Source organism: Bidens hawaiensis, unplaced genomic scaffold (genome assembly GCF_021521415.1).
Source record: "Bidens hawaiensis isolate Kalapana, Puna unplaced genomic scaffold, B.hawaiensis_p1.1 tig00004818_1, whole genome shotgun sequence".
Classification (NCBI taxonomy): domain Eukaryota; kingdom Viridiplantae; phylum Streptophyta; class Magnoliopsida; order Asterales; family Asteraceae; genus Bidens; species Bidens hawaiensis.
Window position 1 is genome coordinate 922,810 of NW_027491301.1, and position 18,866 is coordinate 941,675.

An 18,866-nucleotide genomic window follows, 5' to 3' on the forward strand; every position below is an offset into this window, starting at 1 on the left:
TGTTGGAACTGATTGACTTGAAAGTTCCTTGGCAAATTGCACTCTCTTGCAAAGTGTCCAGGCTGTTGACAGTTGTAGCAGATAGCCTTGGACTTATCAAATCCTATTCTCTCATTTGGACCAGAAACTAGTGATCTACCAGTTCTGTTGTACAGTCTCTTGCTTCTTAATGCCAACATTGCAGATTGCCATTTGAGATCCATGTCTTCAAGGTCATCAACATCTATTTGTTCCAAATCATCCTGCACTACACTTGTGTGAATCATGTTTTTGGCCACAAATGCATTGTAGGACTCAGTGAACATAGACATTAGGGCTTGTGCCTCACTCCCTTGAACATGCCCTGCACCAGCACTTTGAGTATTTCCATTTCCCACAGAAACTGAATCATCATCAATCAATTGAACATTAAATCTCTGTTGACCACTTTGATTGCTTGAACCACCTCCAATGAAAGACCTAGCAGTCTCATTGTTGTGATCACTTGGTTCTTCAATGATGGGAATTTGTTGTTGATTCTTTGTTGTAAGATTCCCCATTGGAGCAATTAAAGCATTTGACACATTGAAACTTGGTTTATCTTCCTTGATCATTTCATTTTCAATCATTTCAAGTTCAGCAGCTTGAAGAAAACATACTACATCATCCAATTTCAATTCATTGAAATTTTGCTTTTGAAGGATGAATTTGCAAGCAGTATACCATTCTTTTGGCATTGAGTTGAGCAACTTTGTATTTAAATCCAAGTCAGTCCTTACATAGTCAGTTGTTCTCAACTCATTCACAATACTCAGAAAACGTTCTAGTATTGACTTCAACCTTTCACCATCTCTATACTTGAATCTTTCTAACTGTTGCTTCAGTCTTTGCTTCTTAATGTTCTTCAATTCAGTGTTCCCTTCATACATCTCAAGGATTGCATCATACATTGCCTTAGCAGTTTGATGATGTGCAACCTTTGTGAGGATTTCCCAAGACAGACCAAGTTTGAGCATAGCCAATGCTCTGTCATCAACTTTTCTCATTCTCTCTCTGACAGCAGCAATAGCATTTGCATTAGCAACTTCTTCAACCGCAGCTTGTGGTCCATTCTTGATAGAATTCCACATATCCACATCATTATAACAAACGGCAGCCTCAAAAAGCACTTTCCACTTGGTAAAGTTCTTCTGACCATACATTCTAGGTATCTTATTATTAGACACCTCTTGTTCCTCATATCCAGACATTTTCTTAAAACAAAAGTTAAGCTTTTATCGAAAATAAAGTAAAATAATCAGATCTGAGAATAAATTCTTAGATCTGAGGTGTCTGATATGAATAGGACAAGATTCAACAATAAAAAATCAAAGCCTTAAGTGAAATAAGGAAAAGAAAACACCTAAAACTTGTAGATCTGGAAGAAAAAATGAAGAACAGAGCCTCTGACGTCACAAATCAATCGAACAGTGCTCTGCTTACGTCATTCTTCTTCAAAACTTAATCAGCAACAATCTTTCTAAAAATAGCAACAACAAGCTCTGATACCACTTGTCAGGTCCCAAGATATTTGATGGTTGTTTCGAATCGGATCTTAATCAATAATGTCATAACTCACACAAAGTTAATCGTGTTGACAAGAGAGTTAATGACGGGTTACTATATTTAGAAAGATGACCGTTTGTTAAAGGCGGAATCAATAACAAACATACGGTTGCAATGAATATTCAATATACGAAGACACACGAAGGATTCACTCAAAAGATTTCCATTTATATAACGTTAATCATACAAAAGGATAATCGATTAGGGTTTTGGAGGAATCCTAGGACAGCCGTCACACACAAAATATTCTCTTAATTAATGTGTCGGTCTTATCCACTCTGACTCTCGTATCTTCTCCTCTTTTTCGTGTGTCCTTGGCGGCGTGCCCTAATTATTCTATTTATAGGCCTGCCAACCTAAGACAGGCTGTCATTCCTTCTAGAAACCCTATCCGATAGTACATACTCAATTTACAAATTCAAAAATATACTAAGTGTAAAACAAGTCTTCCGGGTAAGCTTTTCATTAAACTTCAGTCTCCGAGTACGCAGTGTACTCGGCCTTCCTTCAGACTTGGTAAACAAAGAAGTGTACTCGGAATCAGTTTCCGGGTAGACTTTACTTAGAGAATACTTTACCAAGTAAAATATTCACCGAGTAGACTTCAATCTTCTTGGACTTATCAAACTTTGCTCGACAAATCCTCACGAGCAACCTTGTTCTTCTATGATCCTGTTCGACTCTTTGTTAGTTGAATAACTTATTGATAAGGCGTACTCGGGAGTACATACCTTACTCGAGCAGAACCTTACTCGATATAACTTAGAGATATTCCATCAACTCATCAAGTATACTCGGACCATAATTATTAAATAATACCTTGCCCGGTCTTCCAATTACTTGGCTTCTTGGACTAGGTTGACCATACCTTACTCGGAAGAGTAAAATACTTGGTCTTGAAGAACAACCCTGCTTGACAAAGTGAACCTTACTCGGATATGCCAAATAGATGAACCTTACTCGGAAATCACCAAAAAGCATACCTTGCTCGGATAACCACTTAAGAAGATTATTTGAAGTAACCCGTGCCCGGAAGGCAAAATCTCGTACTCGGCTAAGTAAAAGCTTACTCGAAGGTCCAAGGTGTACCCGGATTCAATACTTAGCAGTTTCTGAGGAGGTTGAGAAGATTCCAATCTTCAATATTCTTAAATTAGGTCAAATCATTACATTTGGGTCAAACTCTTGACCCAACACTTCTACCCAAGATGGATCAGCGAGAGCCACACGAACATTTGTTGGTTCTGCTTGAGATAGAAAGCAAGTGTATTTCGCGAGATTCAAGATTCCCGAAGAATGCATGTCAGTATAAGCACATAAAATTGAATCAGTAGAATTAGCAATTTGATAACATGTTTGCACACCTACATCAAGATCGCCAATGATGTTGTCCTGTGGATGATAAGTCGGTCATTGATATTGTTGTCCACTTAAATCTTATTACAACTTTCAAGTGTTTTTGTGATACGATATTATTCAGTTAGAACACAGTATATCAGAAACTATCAGCCTCTAATCTTGGTTCAAGCTTAATTTGATTTTTATCGTATCACCCTAACTTGACTTAAACCATTATAATGTCGATCAAAATTTGAATTTATAGAAGTTTCTAAGAATTGAATCAAGTTTTCTTTACCGTGAGTGAGTATGCACGAGTCCATTTGTAGGCTTACATACATCGTATCCCATGGGGTCTGTTTCTTACTGGTATTGAGACACGCGCAAGGGAGGAACAAATGTATGACTAACAGCAGATTTTGATCAAGTCAGTAGTTTAGTTTGTACAATGTACAACATTGATCAAGTTTAATGACTTTGGGTTTTCTCTAAAAGCGATTGAAATATTCATGCCTATGAAAACCCAGATGATTAAGCCGCTTAAAGACTCACAATGTCCAGAAACCCAACGCCGTTATTTGCTTTGTTTTATTTTTGGTGATCAGACAAAGATAAGGCTTGAGTATGATTGGCTAGTACATTGGTTTCTTAACTCTATCGGGTTTATCTATGAGATCCCATACACCCAGTCGATCAAACTGCTGCAATTATTCCTGCATTGCTTCTACCCAAGATGGGTCAGCGAGAGCCACACGAACATTTGTTGGTTCTAGCATGTGTATTTCACTAGATTCATGATTCCCGAAGAATGCATGTCAGCATAAGCACATAAAACTGAATCAGTAGAACTAGCAATTTGATGACATGTTTGCACACCTACAACAAGATCGCCAATGATGTTGTCCTGCGGATGATAAGTCGGTCATTGATATTGTTGTCCACTTAAATCTTATAACAAACTTTCAACTTTTTTGTGATATGAGAATGTTCAGTTAGAGCACAGTATATCAGAAACTATCAGCCTCTAATCTCGGTTCAAGCTTAATTTGATTTTTATCGTATCACCCTAATTTGACTTAAACCATTATATTGTCGATCAAAATTTGAATTTATAGAAGTTCCTGAGAAATGCATCAAGTTTCCTTTACTGTGAGTGAGTATGCACGAGTCCATTTGTAGGTTTACATATATCGTATCCCCTGGGGTCCGTTTCTTACTGGTATTGAGACGCGCGCAAGGGAGGAACAAATGTATGACTAACAGCAGATTTTGATCAAGTCAGTAGTTTAGTTTGTACAATGTACAACATTGATCAAGTTTAATGACTTTGGGTTTTCTCTAAAAGCGATTGAAATATTCATGCCTATGAAAACCCAGATGATTAAGCCGCTTAAAGACTCACAATGTCCAGAAACCCAACGCCGTTATTTGCTTTGTTTTATTTTTGGTGATCAGACAAAGATAAGGCTTGAGTATGATTGGCTAGTACATTGGTTTCTTAACTCTATCGGGTTTATCTATGAGATCCCATACACCCAGTCGATCAAACTGCTGCAATTATTCCTGCATTGCTTCTACCCAAGATGGGTCAGCGAGAGCCACACGAACATTTGTTGGTTCTAGCATGTGTATTTCACTAGATTCATGATTCCCGAAGAATGCATGTCAGCATAAGCACATAAAACTGAATCAGTAGAACTAGCAATTTGATGACATGTTTGCACACCTACAACAAGATCGCCAATGATGTTGTCCTGCGGATGATAAGTCGGTCATTGATATTGTTGTCCACTTAAATCTTATAACAAACTTTCAAACTTTTTTGTGATATGAGAATGTTCAGTTAGAGCACAGTATATCAGAAACTATCAGCCTCTAATCTCGGTTCAAGCTTAATTTGATTTTTATCGTATCACCCTAATTTGACTTAAACCATTATATTGTCGATCAAAATTTGAATTTATAGAAGTTCCTGAGAAATGCATCAAGTTTCCTTTACTGTGAGTGAGTATGCACGAGTCCATTTGTAGGTTTACATATATCGTATCCCCTGGGGTCCGTTTCTTACTGGTATTGAGACGCGCGCAAGGGAGGAACAAATGTATGACTAACAGCGGATTTTGATCAAGTCAGTAGTTTAGTTTGTACAATGTACAACATTGATCAAGTTTAATGACTTTGGGTTTTCTCTAAAAGCGATTGAAATATTCATGCATATGAATACCCAGATGATTAAGCCTCTTAAAGACTCACAATGTCGAGAAACCTAACGCTTGTTATTTGCTTTATTTTATTTTTGGTGATCAGACAAAGATAAGGCTTGAGTATGATAGGCTAGTACATTGGTTTCCTAACTCTATCGGGTTTATCAATGAGAACCCATACACCCAGTCGATCAAATTGCTGCAATTATTCCTGCATTGCTGCTACCCAAGATGGATCAGCGAGAGCCACACGAACATTTGTTGGTTCTGCTTGAGATAGAAAGCAAGTGTATTTCGCGAGATTCATTATTCCCGAAGAATGCATGTCAGTATAAGCACATAAAATTGAATCAGTAAAATTAGTAATTTGATGACATGTTTGCACACCTACATCAAGATCACCAATGATGTTGTCCGGCGGATGATAAGTCGGTCATTGATATTGTCGTCCACTTAAATCTTATAACAACTTTCTAGTGTTTTTGTGATATGATAATGTTTAGTTAGAGCACAGTATTTCAGAAACAATCAGCCTCTATTCTCGGTTCAAGCTTAATTTGATTTTTATCGTATCCCCCTAACTTGAATTAAACCATTATACCCTAACTTGACTTAAACCATTATATTGTCGATCAAAATTTGAATTTATAGAAGTTTCAGAGAAACGCATCAAGTTTCCTTTACTCTGAGTGAGTATGCACAAGTCCATTTGTAGGCTTACATACATCGTATCCCCTGGGGTCCGTTCTTACTGGCATTGAGACGCGCGCAAGGGAGAAACAAATGTATGACTAACAACGGATTTTGATCAAGTCAGTAGTTTAGTTTGTACAATGTACAACATTGATCAAGTTTAATGACTTTGGGTTTTCTCTAAAAGTGATTGAAATATTCATGCATATGAATACCCAGATGATTAAGCCTCTTAAAGACTCACAATGTCGAGAAACCTAACGCGTGTTATTTGCTTTATTTTATTTTTGGTGATCAGACAAAGATAAGGCTTGAGTATGATAGGCTAGTACATTGGTTTCTTAACTCTATCAGGTTTATCAATGAGATCCCATACACCCAGTCGATCAAACTGCTTCAATTATTCCTGCATTGCTTCTACCAAAGATGGATCAGCGAGAGCCACTCGAACATTTTTTGGTTCTACTTGAGATAGAAAGCAAGTATATTTCTCGAGATTCATGATTCCCGAAGAATGCTGTCAGCATAAGCACATAAAATTGAATTGGTAGAATTAGAAATTTGATGACATGTTTGAACACCTACATCAAGATCGCCAATGATGTTGTCGTGCGGATGATAAGAATGAATCCGAAGAGTTGAATTTTCAGGCACAACAACTATTTCAGATAAATTAGTTATATTCTCCTCATCATCATGAGACGATTCAGGAAGAGGAGTTGAGGAGGAATCAATAAAATGACCATCATCAGATGAGATCAAAATCACATCAAACGTATTAGGAAGATCATCTTGTGAAGCATCAACATAGATAGGACCAGGAGATCTTGGAGGTAAGAATTTATCTTCAAAGTAAGCATGCACCAAGTCTTAATTTGGTGGCATAGTTAATCGAGTGAACGAGTCAAATAAACCGTCATAATCAAACATCCAGTCGTGTCCTTTTCCCTTAGGAGGTGTAGTGTACCTTTGACAATCAACATGATACCACTCTTCAACACATCCTGAAGTAAAATTAAAAACTCTCTTCTTAGGTGATGCGTAACCCAAGAAATAACATTCAATAGCCTTTTCTTCAAATTTACCGGTATCTTTTTTCAACATTGTACAAGGACACCCAAACATATGAAGTCGTTCTAAAGGAGTATCAATGGAATTAAATAACTAAGAAGGGTGTGACTTTTTCTTCTGTTTTCCTTTCTTGAAATCAACACAGTGGTCGGTTAACTTAAAATGTTTCAAGGAAACACCTTCGTCCAAGGCATTTGTCATTAAACAATTCATCTTTCAAACATGAATATGACCCATCCTACGATGCCATAAAATAGAGTCATTCTCAGTTGCTTTAGAGACAAAACATGTTTCAATCGATGTGGATACCTTAGAACTCATGTTCAAGACATAAGTATCATTCGATCGAGGAGATCGCATGACAACCATATCTTCAGGAATGACATATCCTGGTTTTAGGATAATCCACTCTTTATCAGTAAATATGGTAGTGTACTTTTTGTCAAAAATTTGCGACACAATATATTATGATCAACTTTGTCACAGTAGTTGACCTTCTTAAACAAATATGGTCATTTGAAACTTCGCCCTTTTGTGTTATCATACAACCAGAATTTCCAGCAAAAGCAACATACACACCTTGAATATTTATAACATTTGTCAAAAGATCAAGACTGACAGAAATATGGCGAGAACATCCACTGTCCATTATCCAGTTCTCACTAGGCACGGTCTTGGATGTACCCTACACACAAATTGAAAGTGATTAGTTCAAAAACGCAGCCCCGGCCTCAGTCTTGGGCACCATTTTAGTTTCATGTTAAGAATCAAATTTAACATAATTCAATTGTTGTTCAGCAACTTGTGAATAAGTTACAGGCCTTTTAGACTTTCGTCTTAGATAGGCAGCTTGAACGACATTTGCATTCACATTCATACAAACAGGTTCATCATCCAAAGACATTGGTCTTTTGAAACTCTCTTTTATCATAGGAACCGATTGAGATTGGTCCTTGATAAATGGATGAAGATTCTGAGATTTCTTCAAGCAACAGTTTCTAACCATGTGACTTAGTTCACCACAAAGATAGGAAGTTCTCATATCAATACATTCACGGTGAGGTGGTGCAGAAACTCCAGCAATTGGTCCTTTATCTAAGTCATCAATTGTTACTGATTTAATCTTCATGTAGAAGTCTAGATTTGAACAATTAGAAAAACTTCGCAAAGAATCAGTTCCATGAGATTTTACAAATTGAACCTTTTTAGCTGATTTTAACAATTGTTTTGCTTTTACTAAAGGATCAACAACATTTGATGTCTTAGATTTTACAAATTCTTGTTCAAGATTTTGCATTTTGGAAGTTTCATTTTGAAAGTTTCATTTTGAAAGACGCTTTCAATCAACTCAGGCTTGATTACATTAAGAGGAATGTCTTTCTCGATGAAAACTTTGCGAATTCCTTTTAGCTTAAACACACGTCAAGTTGAAGAATCAGAAACCGGAGGATTGACAAAACGTAGCAAATCCTCATCCGAAATCTTTGGTTTTTCAGATTTCTTTGACTTAACCATAACTTGTTTCTCCTTTTTCAAGTGAGTTGTATTTGAACCATACACAGCTTCCTCAAATTCATTAGGTTCACATAAAATGTTATTCGAACGTGGAATGTCCTGATTTTTGTGTATGACTTCTCGTTCAAATACATCCTCAACAAGTACTTTCTCAGCATTATTTTCAACAAAGACCTTTTTGCTCTAAATATGATGGTTTTGTGATGAAGATTAAATAGTCACATTGTCACTTTTAGCAATTTTAGATTTTGTGTCAACAATTGGTTCATTAACAACATTTTCTTCATTTCCAGCAAAAGGATTTGCTGTGTAATCATTATGAAATGGTGGTGGTACTTCAACAAAACCTACACCTTTCTTTGAATCTTTTTGCTTACCAGATACTTCAATAATTTCGTTTAGCAAAATTGAAGAATTTCTAAATTTGCCCATTTTATTCTACAACTCAAGAACCTCATTTTGAAGTTCTGTTATCATAAAACGTTGTTTCAAGATTTCTTGAAATTTTTGATCATTAATTGTCATTTTGACAGACAATTCAGCCTTAAGATCATGATTACTAACAGATAATGCTTCAGTTTTCTCCCTAGATCTCATTTGGGGTTCTAATGATTGCCTATAAGTGTCCTTAAGTGAAGCAATTTCTTTTACCAAAATATCATTATGTGCTTTCAAAGTTTCTAACTTAGGCTTATTTGTCTTACAAGTAACACAAGGCACATTAGCAGATGTTGGGCCTAGTTTATGTGGTTTGAGCTTAGTTTGTGTTTAGTTTGATTTGTTTTGGGCTTGGGATGCGGGCTATGATGTGAGCCGAGAACACCTTTGTGTTCTCGGTGGGTTTTCGTTTGTTTGGGCCGGCCAGGTTGTTGGTGACTGTATATATATAGATGATATCATGTATAGGGTTAAGGTTGTTCATTCCAAGTTATTGTGTTCAAGTATTGTAAGTGCTTAAACACCCGACGTATTCTTAATATACGTGTGTTTTGAAGTAATCCTGTGTCAATTACTTGTATTCATTCGTGTTCTTGAATCACCAAGTATCGGTATTCCGCACCTATACTTGTTATATTGATATCATAATTGTAGTGATCCAGATTCGGGACTTACAATTGGTATCAGAGCCTTAGACCTATTCAGGCTCGTTATTGTGATATCAACGGATTCAAGACTTCAAGGTTTAGTGGTGGTGTTAATCTCCGGCAGGCATCTGATCGGAGAAGAAGAAAACCACAACTTTTGGGAAAAGATTGATTTTGTTTTGGAATCAAATCAAAATCCCATTTTTTTCGGGAGTTTGTTACAAGTTGGCTGACAATCTTCAGTTTTCGGCTACTTGGTGTTCTCGGCAATCCTCTGTTCTCGGCTGCTGGTAGTTCTCGGCCAGAGTTGGTTTTCGGCTAAGATTAATTCTTGGCAAGATTGGTTCTCGGTATTCTTTTGGGTCAAACGTTGAGTTTTCGGTCAAAGATTTGAGTTTTCGGTCAGGTTTTGGTCAACCCCAGCGTTGTCGGTCAACGCTCAGTCATAACTTGAGTTTTCGGTCAAGTTTTGGTCAACATTAGTGTTCTCGGTCAACCTGTTTAAATGTATTCTCAGCCCAGTCTGTTGTTTTGGGCTTATTCTTCCTGGACTTGGACTACTGGAACAAATTTTAATTGGACTTAATTTTTCCAATTTGACTTAATTCAATTAGACTTAATTGAAATGGCCCAGTTAACTAATACTAGTAACTCAACCTACTCGTCACTTCATCAGGAACTTGACTCCATCATGGGAACTACTACTCATATACCCCGTTTATTCTCCCATGAGGGGTTCAGTGAATGGAAACTTCGTTTCGAACACTATGCCAAGATGAAGGATTCAAAATTTTGGAAAAGTATTGTGAGGGGACCTCAAAGGATCACCTATAAAAGGGATGGTTCAGACGAGGTTCTTGTGAAACCAGTTGCTCAAATGATGATGATCACTTTGCCAAAGTTGAAGAAGATGAGAAAGCTCTTTCCACTCTAACCATGGCACTCTCACATGAGATTGCCCTTCATTTTAGAGAACTTCAATATGCTAAGGAGTTGTGGGCTGCACTGATAGAAGTTTATGAGGGAAATGAAGATATGAAGAGAAGTCGCCAAGATCTGCTGCGACAAAAGTTTAATATGTTTAATCATGTTTTGGGAGAGACATTGTATTCCCAACTTCAAAGGTTTATATCTCTCGTGACTGAAATGAGAACTGAAGGAATTTTTCTGCAAACCTCAGAAATTAACAACAAGTTGGTGAACTGTCTGCCAAAAAATTGGGACATGAATGTTGCGGTTATCAAAAAGACCAAGGATCTCAACAGAATGAGTATGACTGAAATGATAGCCACTATTAAAGCCTGTGATATGGAAGATAAACAACGGGCAATAAATCATGCTAGTTCTTACAGTGTTGCTGGATATAACGTTGCTTCTAACAGTGCTTTTATGTCTCGAGATAGTTTCTCACTGTTCAAGCCTACTTAACAACCACCACAGGAAAACTTCCAAATGTTTTTATCCACCCTAGGTCAATCATCTTCATCCAATTCGCCCAAACCAGCTCCAACGTTTTTCACCAAATTTGGTCAGTTTACAAATGACTCCGGTAAGACCACTCCCAGTCAGAACTTCAGCCATATTCCCACCATACCAAAAGAGACTCAAGAGAATATAGCTCTAATGGCGGGATTTATGAATTGTTATCATGCTTTTCTAGCGGGAGATTTGGTTCAACCTGTGGTTGCTACTGAACTAGATCAGATTCATCCAGATGATGTTGAAGAAATGGATATCTCGTGGCAAATTGCAATGGCAGTTTTCCGTGCCAAGAAGTTTACTAAAAGGACGGGTAGAAATAATTAGAACATGCCTAATAACCAAAAAGGTAGTTTTTAACAAAGAGACTCTCAGGTGCTACAACGGTCACGAGCCGGGTCATTTTGCTCGTAAATGTACTTACCCAGCTAAGGATGGGAATACGGAAAGGGCATTGGTTCCAGGAAATGCACGAGGTGAGGCTAGAGGTAGTTCGGGAAATGGTGAAAGAGGTATGGTTTCTCAACAGTTCTCTTGGGAAGGATAGATGGCTGCGCTTAACATTGGAAATCAAACTGCAAACTTCGCAACTGTTGAAGACACTAAAGAAGAGAACACTGCTGAGGAGAAGGTCAAGGATCTTCACTTCTCCAGATTCATCCGAGGTACGTTTTCAACCATGTTCTTTAAATTGTGGTGTGAAAATAGAAATGTATAAACTTCATAATGACAGTCTAAGTAGAGATATTGAAAGAATAAAGTCAGAGAATTTTAAACTTAAGAAAAATGAAAAGGGCTTTCTAGATAAAATAGAAGCACAGAACAAGGATATTAAAAAACTTAAGTCTGATTTTAGTTTAAAAAGTTGTCACCATCTAGATGCCAAACAAGAAATTGTTGAATTAACTGCTCAACTGGAAGCTTCCAAGTTAGAGATTTTAAATCTAACCAGTAAGTTTGAAAGGGCTGAACTTGATTTTAAAAAATTCGATGTTTCCAGTAACGTAGTTAACTCAATCATTGAGAACCAACTATGGTGGAAAGAAAATGAAGGTGAGGGAATAGGATATAGTCATGTTCCCCCACCTTACAATAAAACTATGTCCCTACCCCTGTTACCAAAGAACATGAAGAAAAGATAAAGGACATGAAGTATGGTAAATAAGACAAAGGTGATGGAAACAGTTCTGCAAATGCTGGTTCGTCTACTTCAATATGAATGATTCTAATGTATCTACTTCATGTGCAGAAAGAGTAATTGTGAAGGAGTGGACTGATGTGGATGATGCCCTTGTTTTGATTTTGATAATTATGTTGTTTCTGATGTTTCTTTAAAACTTCATGTTTTGAATTCTGTTATTCCGACTGTTTGTGTGGGCTCTGTTTTTAAGAGCAAGGATTATTGTGTGGTTGATTCGGTTGAAACTTTGAACTCTATTAATGTGGTTTCTAATAAAACTAAAAATTTAAAAATTTCAAAAACATCAAACAAAAAATACGTTGCACCTAAATTTGTCAAAGAGAGATGCTCTAATGACAAACAAGGTAAGAAGTTCAAAAAGGAGAACAGGAGTTCTCGCAAACTTAAGCAGACTGGTCCACACAACCAGTCCAGACAAGGAGTTGCCAAAAATGATTCTTTCATAAACGTCAAACTTGTTTTAACTGTGGCACTCCTGGTCCTATTGCCAGAAATTGTCCACATCGTCCGTATGTTCCTTACTACGGATTTTTTCAAAGGAATATGCCATACATGCCCCATAACTCGTACAGGCAAAGATTCAGGCATTATCAAGCTAGTTTCTTTGATGATGATTGGAATCGAAACAAATCTGGAAGGTTTAGTCCTCATCAGACCAAATCTAACATGTCCAACAGAAAAGACAGAAACGGTATTCCAAGTTCAAATTCTCACATGAACACTTAGGCTAAACCAAAAAACAGTTGAAGAATGCTGATTCGTCTCCATCTACATCTAAAACAATGGAGATTATGACAACCATTCGTACCTATAATTCCATATCATATAGACATAAATGGTTGCCTAAATCTCCGGCGAAAGTGTCTACTCATTCCATTTTTAATGATCAAAGGATATGTCATGGCAATCCGTGACAACTGTAGATGAGTCAGGGTCACCCAGTGTAAGTATGGACTGGGTACCAAAAACTAACAAATCCCGCGCTTTGTGCAGTGACAACTATGGAGGAATATCATCAGACCTTGCTATGTTGATAGTGGTTGTTCCAGGCTACACAACATTCAAACATTTAATGGTGGGTATGTGTCTTTTGCGGGAGAAGAAAAAGGAAAGATCACTCAGAAGGGTACTGTAAGTAACGGTGTTTTAAAATTTGAAAATGTAAATTTTGTTCCAGAATTGAAGCATACTCTTTTGAGCGTATCACAAATTTGTGACAAAGATTTTTCAACTCATTTTACTAAAAAGGAGTGCTTAATTATGAAACCTGGTATAATTATACCAGAAGACTGAACTCTTGTTCGATCACAACGAAAAGATAATGCTTATATGATCGACATGAACAAAAATGTTCCTGACGAAATAACCTGTTTGTTTTCAAAAGTGTCAGAACATAATGCAATGCTTTGGCATCGTCGGCTTGGTCATGCTAATACAAAAAATCTGAATCGTCTTGCTAAAAATAACTTAGTGCGTGGTTTACCAATCAAAGATTTTGTGACTGTTGAAAAATGTGTGGCTTGTGCTTCGAGTAAACATCATCGAAAATCTCACAAGCCAAAATTGATTAATACCATATCGTCTGTTTTTCAATTACTTCATATGGACCTTTTCGGGCAAGTTCATGTTTTGAGTTTGTCTCGTAGCTCTTATTATCTCCTTATTATTGATAATTACTCACGTTTTACATGGGTATTTTTCTTGTCAAATAAGATTGAAACTGCAGATCTAATCAAGAAGTTCATTGTGCTCATGGAAAATCAATTGAATCTTAAGCAGAAGGGAATCCGTTGTGACGATGGACCAGAGTTCAAGAATGCAACTCTGAATCATTTATGTTCAGAAAAGGGGGTGCTTCGTCAGTATAGCGCTCCACGGACACCTCAACAAAATGGTGTGGCTGAAAGAAGAAACTGAACTCTTATCGAAGCTACAAGAACAATGTTGTGTGACTCCAAACTTCCATTGTTCTTTCTGGGCAGAAGCTGTTAACATGACTTGTTATGTTCAGAATCGAGTGATAATCAACAAATCCAAGATGAAGTCCCCGTATGAGATTTTATATGGTCATCAACCCATTGTTGCACATTTCAGAGCCTTTGGTTGTCCGTGCACTTTACTGAACCTCGAAACCACTCCAAAATTTGGGGCTGCATCCGATGAGTGTTACTTTGTTGGGTATGCGGGAAATACAGCTTACAAGGTCTACAACAAGTCCACCAAACAGATTTTAGAGTCTTACGAGGTTCGTTGGCCGGAAGAAAATGAGACTGATGCTCGTGTTGGTCCCGATTGGTTATTTGACTATAATGAATTTTCAAACCATTCAATGTGTTTCCAGTCATCACCATCGAACCTCTATATGGTCCCACAGTGGAAGCTGCAAAGGAAAATCCACAGACTGTATCTCATATTTCTCCACTGATTGACGATGATGTTATAGAGTTAAATAATGCTTCACCTGCCACAGATAATCAATCTAACAAAATTCAGAACCCGAATGCTCGCCATACATGACTGAAAGTGCAACTGATGTTGAGAGGGGAGAGTTCAATTCGTCAAATCTTCGAGAGCACATTGTTTCCTGATGACATTCCAAATGAATATGTCGCCAGGACTTCGTACTCTCACAGCACGGCGACATCTGGATGGAAAAACCCTTTTGTTAATGATATTGAGAACTTGTCAAAACTACAATCTACCAGTGATGTCTCTGATCAGTTAATTCCATCAAGAATTCAGAAAGATCATCCGATTGAAAATGTCATAGGTCCCATTGAAGCGGGAGTGTCCACCAGAAGTCAGACAGGACACATAAACAGTTGCATGTTCTCCTGTTTCATCTCTCAAATTAAGCCTAAAAATGTAGAAATGGCTCTTCAGGAACCAAGTTGGGTTGACGCTATGCATGAAGAATTGAATCAGTTTGATAAGTTAAAGGTCTGGAGATTGGTTAAACTGCCGGAAGGAAAGAAAGCTCTTGATACTAGATGGGTTTTCAGAAACAAGCAAGATGATATCGGGGTTATTATTTTTAATAAGGCACGACTGGTAGTTCGGGTTTTTCTTCAGTATGAGGGGTTAGATTACACTGAAGTCTATGCTCCAAGGGCTAGACTTGAGGCTATTTTAATTTTTCTAGCATATGCTTCATTAATGGGGTTTACGATGTATCAAATGGATGTTAAGACCGCGTTTCTGTACGGTGAGGTCAAGGAGGAAATTTTTGTTGATCAGTGATGTGCGAAAATATATATATAAATAAAACACAAGTCGCAACTAAGCTTTAAAAACCAAACAATCTATCCTAGTTCACACAAACGACAAGTGTACCGATCGCGTATAGCACAGATGAGGAAAGTCCGGATATCGAACTTGAAGACACGTGAAAACGTTTATAATTACGAAACTCTAACCAAGACTCACCAAAATATTTAATTAATTTATTTTAGAGTTTATTTAACTACTTAACTTAACTGAATGAAAACTTTTGACAAAACTTTGAAAACTTTGATTTAAATTCAATAAATAAAGACGTCTACCTAGGAATGAATCATGTTGATAGAAATAACAAGACAACGGATTGAAAATATTCACGACACCGGTTATAAAAGATGACACAACTAAAACTTGTTTAAGAAAGTCAAATTACCTCTCAGTCTCTCTAACAAACTCTAACTTATTTTAGTTGATTTTAAAGAATAAACCGGAAAAACAATTATTAACGTGTTCAAATGACGACTCACCTCTCGGTCTCATCGACACACTATCCTAATGGAGACAAATACGACACCAAGGATAGAGGAACAATTTAACTTAACCCAAATTAAACCAACTAATTGCACATAAACACTCAAACTTGACAAGACAAAAACCCGCTCTCGCGCGGTCTTAATTCTAACAAGTAAAAGCAACGAGACAAAATTACTTCTTATCACCTCTCGGTCTCAAAGAAGGTGTATTTTAACTGATTTTAGATGATTATATTACCCAATTATCCCTACGGTTGTACACCCCGCAAATAAACCCGAAACACCAAGTCAAGAGTCTAACAAGCAATCAATTAATTAAAACCAATTCAGTTAACTAATGCAAGAGGATTATAAGTAATAATAAATAAAACACAGCCATCACACACAATCTAATTTATGGTTTAGTTAAACTTTACATCAATAATTTAAGTCTTGAACATTAACAATCCATTAAACAAGTCTAAACTATTCAACAATCATCTATCCTAGGTAGAACAAACAAGTTTAGCTACTCATAACTTTTGGACAGCCACATATACTTAAGAAAAACATCACAAACATCATCATAAACATAATCAAACTCATTCAAGATCCAAACAATATCAATCACAAGACAAACAATCAATCAATTGCAAAATAATTCAAAGTAAAAGACCAAATCAACAAAGTTAGGGTTCTTGAAAATAAGTAAAGTTTATGAGTGTTTTACTTAAGGTTTATGGCTAAATTAATGGATGTATAAGAAGCCTAGCAGCTGCACAAGATCCTCTATGATGTTCTCCTTCCTCTCCAGCCGCCAAAGACACCAACAGCCGCCTCCTTCTTCCTTTTTTTCTTCTTCTTTTTGCTTGCTGTAATAGTTCCGATCGGAACTATAGTTAGGGTTTTAGGGTTCTTGATTTCGGGTTTATGGCTGAATAATGGCTGATTTCTCATGTTATTAACTTAATATAATATTATAAAAGGCTTTTAAGATGTGGGCTTGGGTTGGGCCTTGACTTATAAGTTTGAAAGTTGACCAATTAAGCCCCTAAACTCTTCAATTTTAACTCTTTTTTCCACCAAACTTCATAACCTACAAGAAAACAATCATCTTTGTAAAATTAAGCATAAACAAACCATAAAACTTAATAATTAAACTAAAAAGCAATTAAAACATGATAAAAATGATACGGAAAGTAAATGTGTTTTACAACACATCAATCAGCCACCGGGCTTTGTTGATTCTAAGAAGCCAAATCACGTCTACAAGTTAGACAAGCCATTGTATGGGTTACATCAGGCTCCTCGAGCGTGGTATGCTACATTTACTGCGCATCTTTTTGATCATGGCTACAAGCATGGAACCATCGATCAAACCTTGCTCCAGAAAACTGTTGGAAAAGATTTGATTCTCGTCCAGATTTATGTTGATGACATCATTTTTGGATCCGCCAGCGCTGAGTTGTGCACTGAATTTGAGGGTGTAATGAAGAAGAGGTTTAAGATGAGTTCGTTGGGTGAAATGACAACGTGTCTGGGACTACAGGTTCGTCAAAGCTCAGAAGGAATTTTACTATATCAAGGGAAGTACATTGAGGATATGCTGGTAAAGTTCAAGTTTCAAGATTCAAAGAGTGCCAACACTCCAATGGCGGAAAGACCATTACTGTCATTTGATCCTGATGGGAGTCCCGTAGATCAAACATACTACAGGTCGATGATCGGGTCCCTGATGTACCTAACAGCAAGCCGTCCCGACATCTTGTTTGTAGTATGCCAGTGTGCTCGGTGTCAGGCTAATCCTAAATTCTCTCATTTAATTGTTGTTAAACGTATTTTTAGATATCTGAAGGGACAACCAAAGTTAGGCCTTTGGTATCCCAAAAAATCAGAATTTGATCTTTATGCTTTTGCTGATAGCAATTATGGTGGAGATGACATTGACAGGAAATCCATGTCAGCTGGATGCCAGTTCTTAGGAGACCGTCTCATTTCATGGCAGTGCAAGAAATAACAGACGGTGTCTACTTCGGCTGCCGTAGCGGAGTACGTTGCTGCATCTGCTTGCTGCTCTCAGGTTATCTGGATGCAAAACCAACTGCTGGATTACGGTGTGGAATTTCTTGACACTCCTATTTTCTGTGATAATGATGCGGCCATTGCCATTGTGAAAAATCCTGTTCAACACTCCAAAACCAAGCACATCGATATCAAAATTCACTTTATTCATGATTGTTTCGATCTAAAATTAATTCACCTTGAACAAGTCCACACGGACAACAATGTGGCGGACTTATTTACAAAACCGGTCGGAACAGCAAAATGTAATGTGCTTGTGGGCTTTCTTAAAATGCTTCGTTTCGAGGATTGAGTCTTTTTGGGTTTAAATTTGTACATATTTGATATTTTTTGCACAAATTTAGGGGGAGAAAATCAAAAAGTCAAAAATAGTGTGTGTGCTTTGCTTTTTAGAAAAATCAAAAGTCAAAAATAGTGTGTGTGCGTTGTTTTTTTATTAAAAAAATTAAAAAAATTCAAGATTCTTTCTCGCTTAAAATTATGTCGGTTGCTCAAGTTTGAAGGACATATATTCATATATGGTTGGTCTGGTGTTCTACTTGTAGTTTCACGGGATAGCCATTTACCCAACGACTGAAAGCACCCGGGGCGATTATGATGTGTTTTGTGTTTTTTTGTGTTCTTTCATTTAAATTTATGTGGGTAACTCTGAGCTGGAAGGACATGTATGTTATACATGTTTGGTTCGGTTAACCACTTGTGGTTATAAAAGGATAGCCATTCACCTAAAAGCTCAACAATGACCGGGATGATTGAATCCTTAATACGCGTGTTTTATGTAACTCCATGGGAAGTGATATTACTATTCAGTTAATAGCTTCTTAGAAGCATCAAAACATTTTCAAATGAAAATTGATCCAACCTTTGGAAAGTGATAGATAAA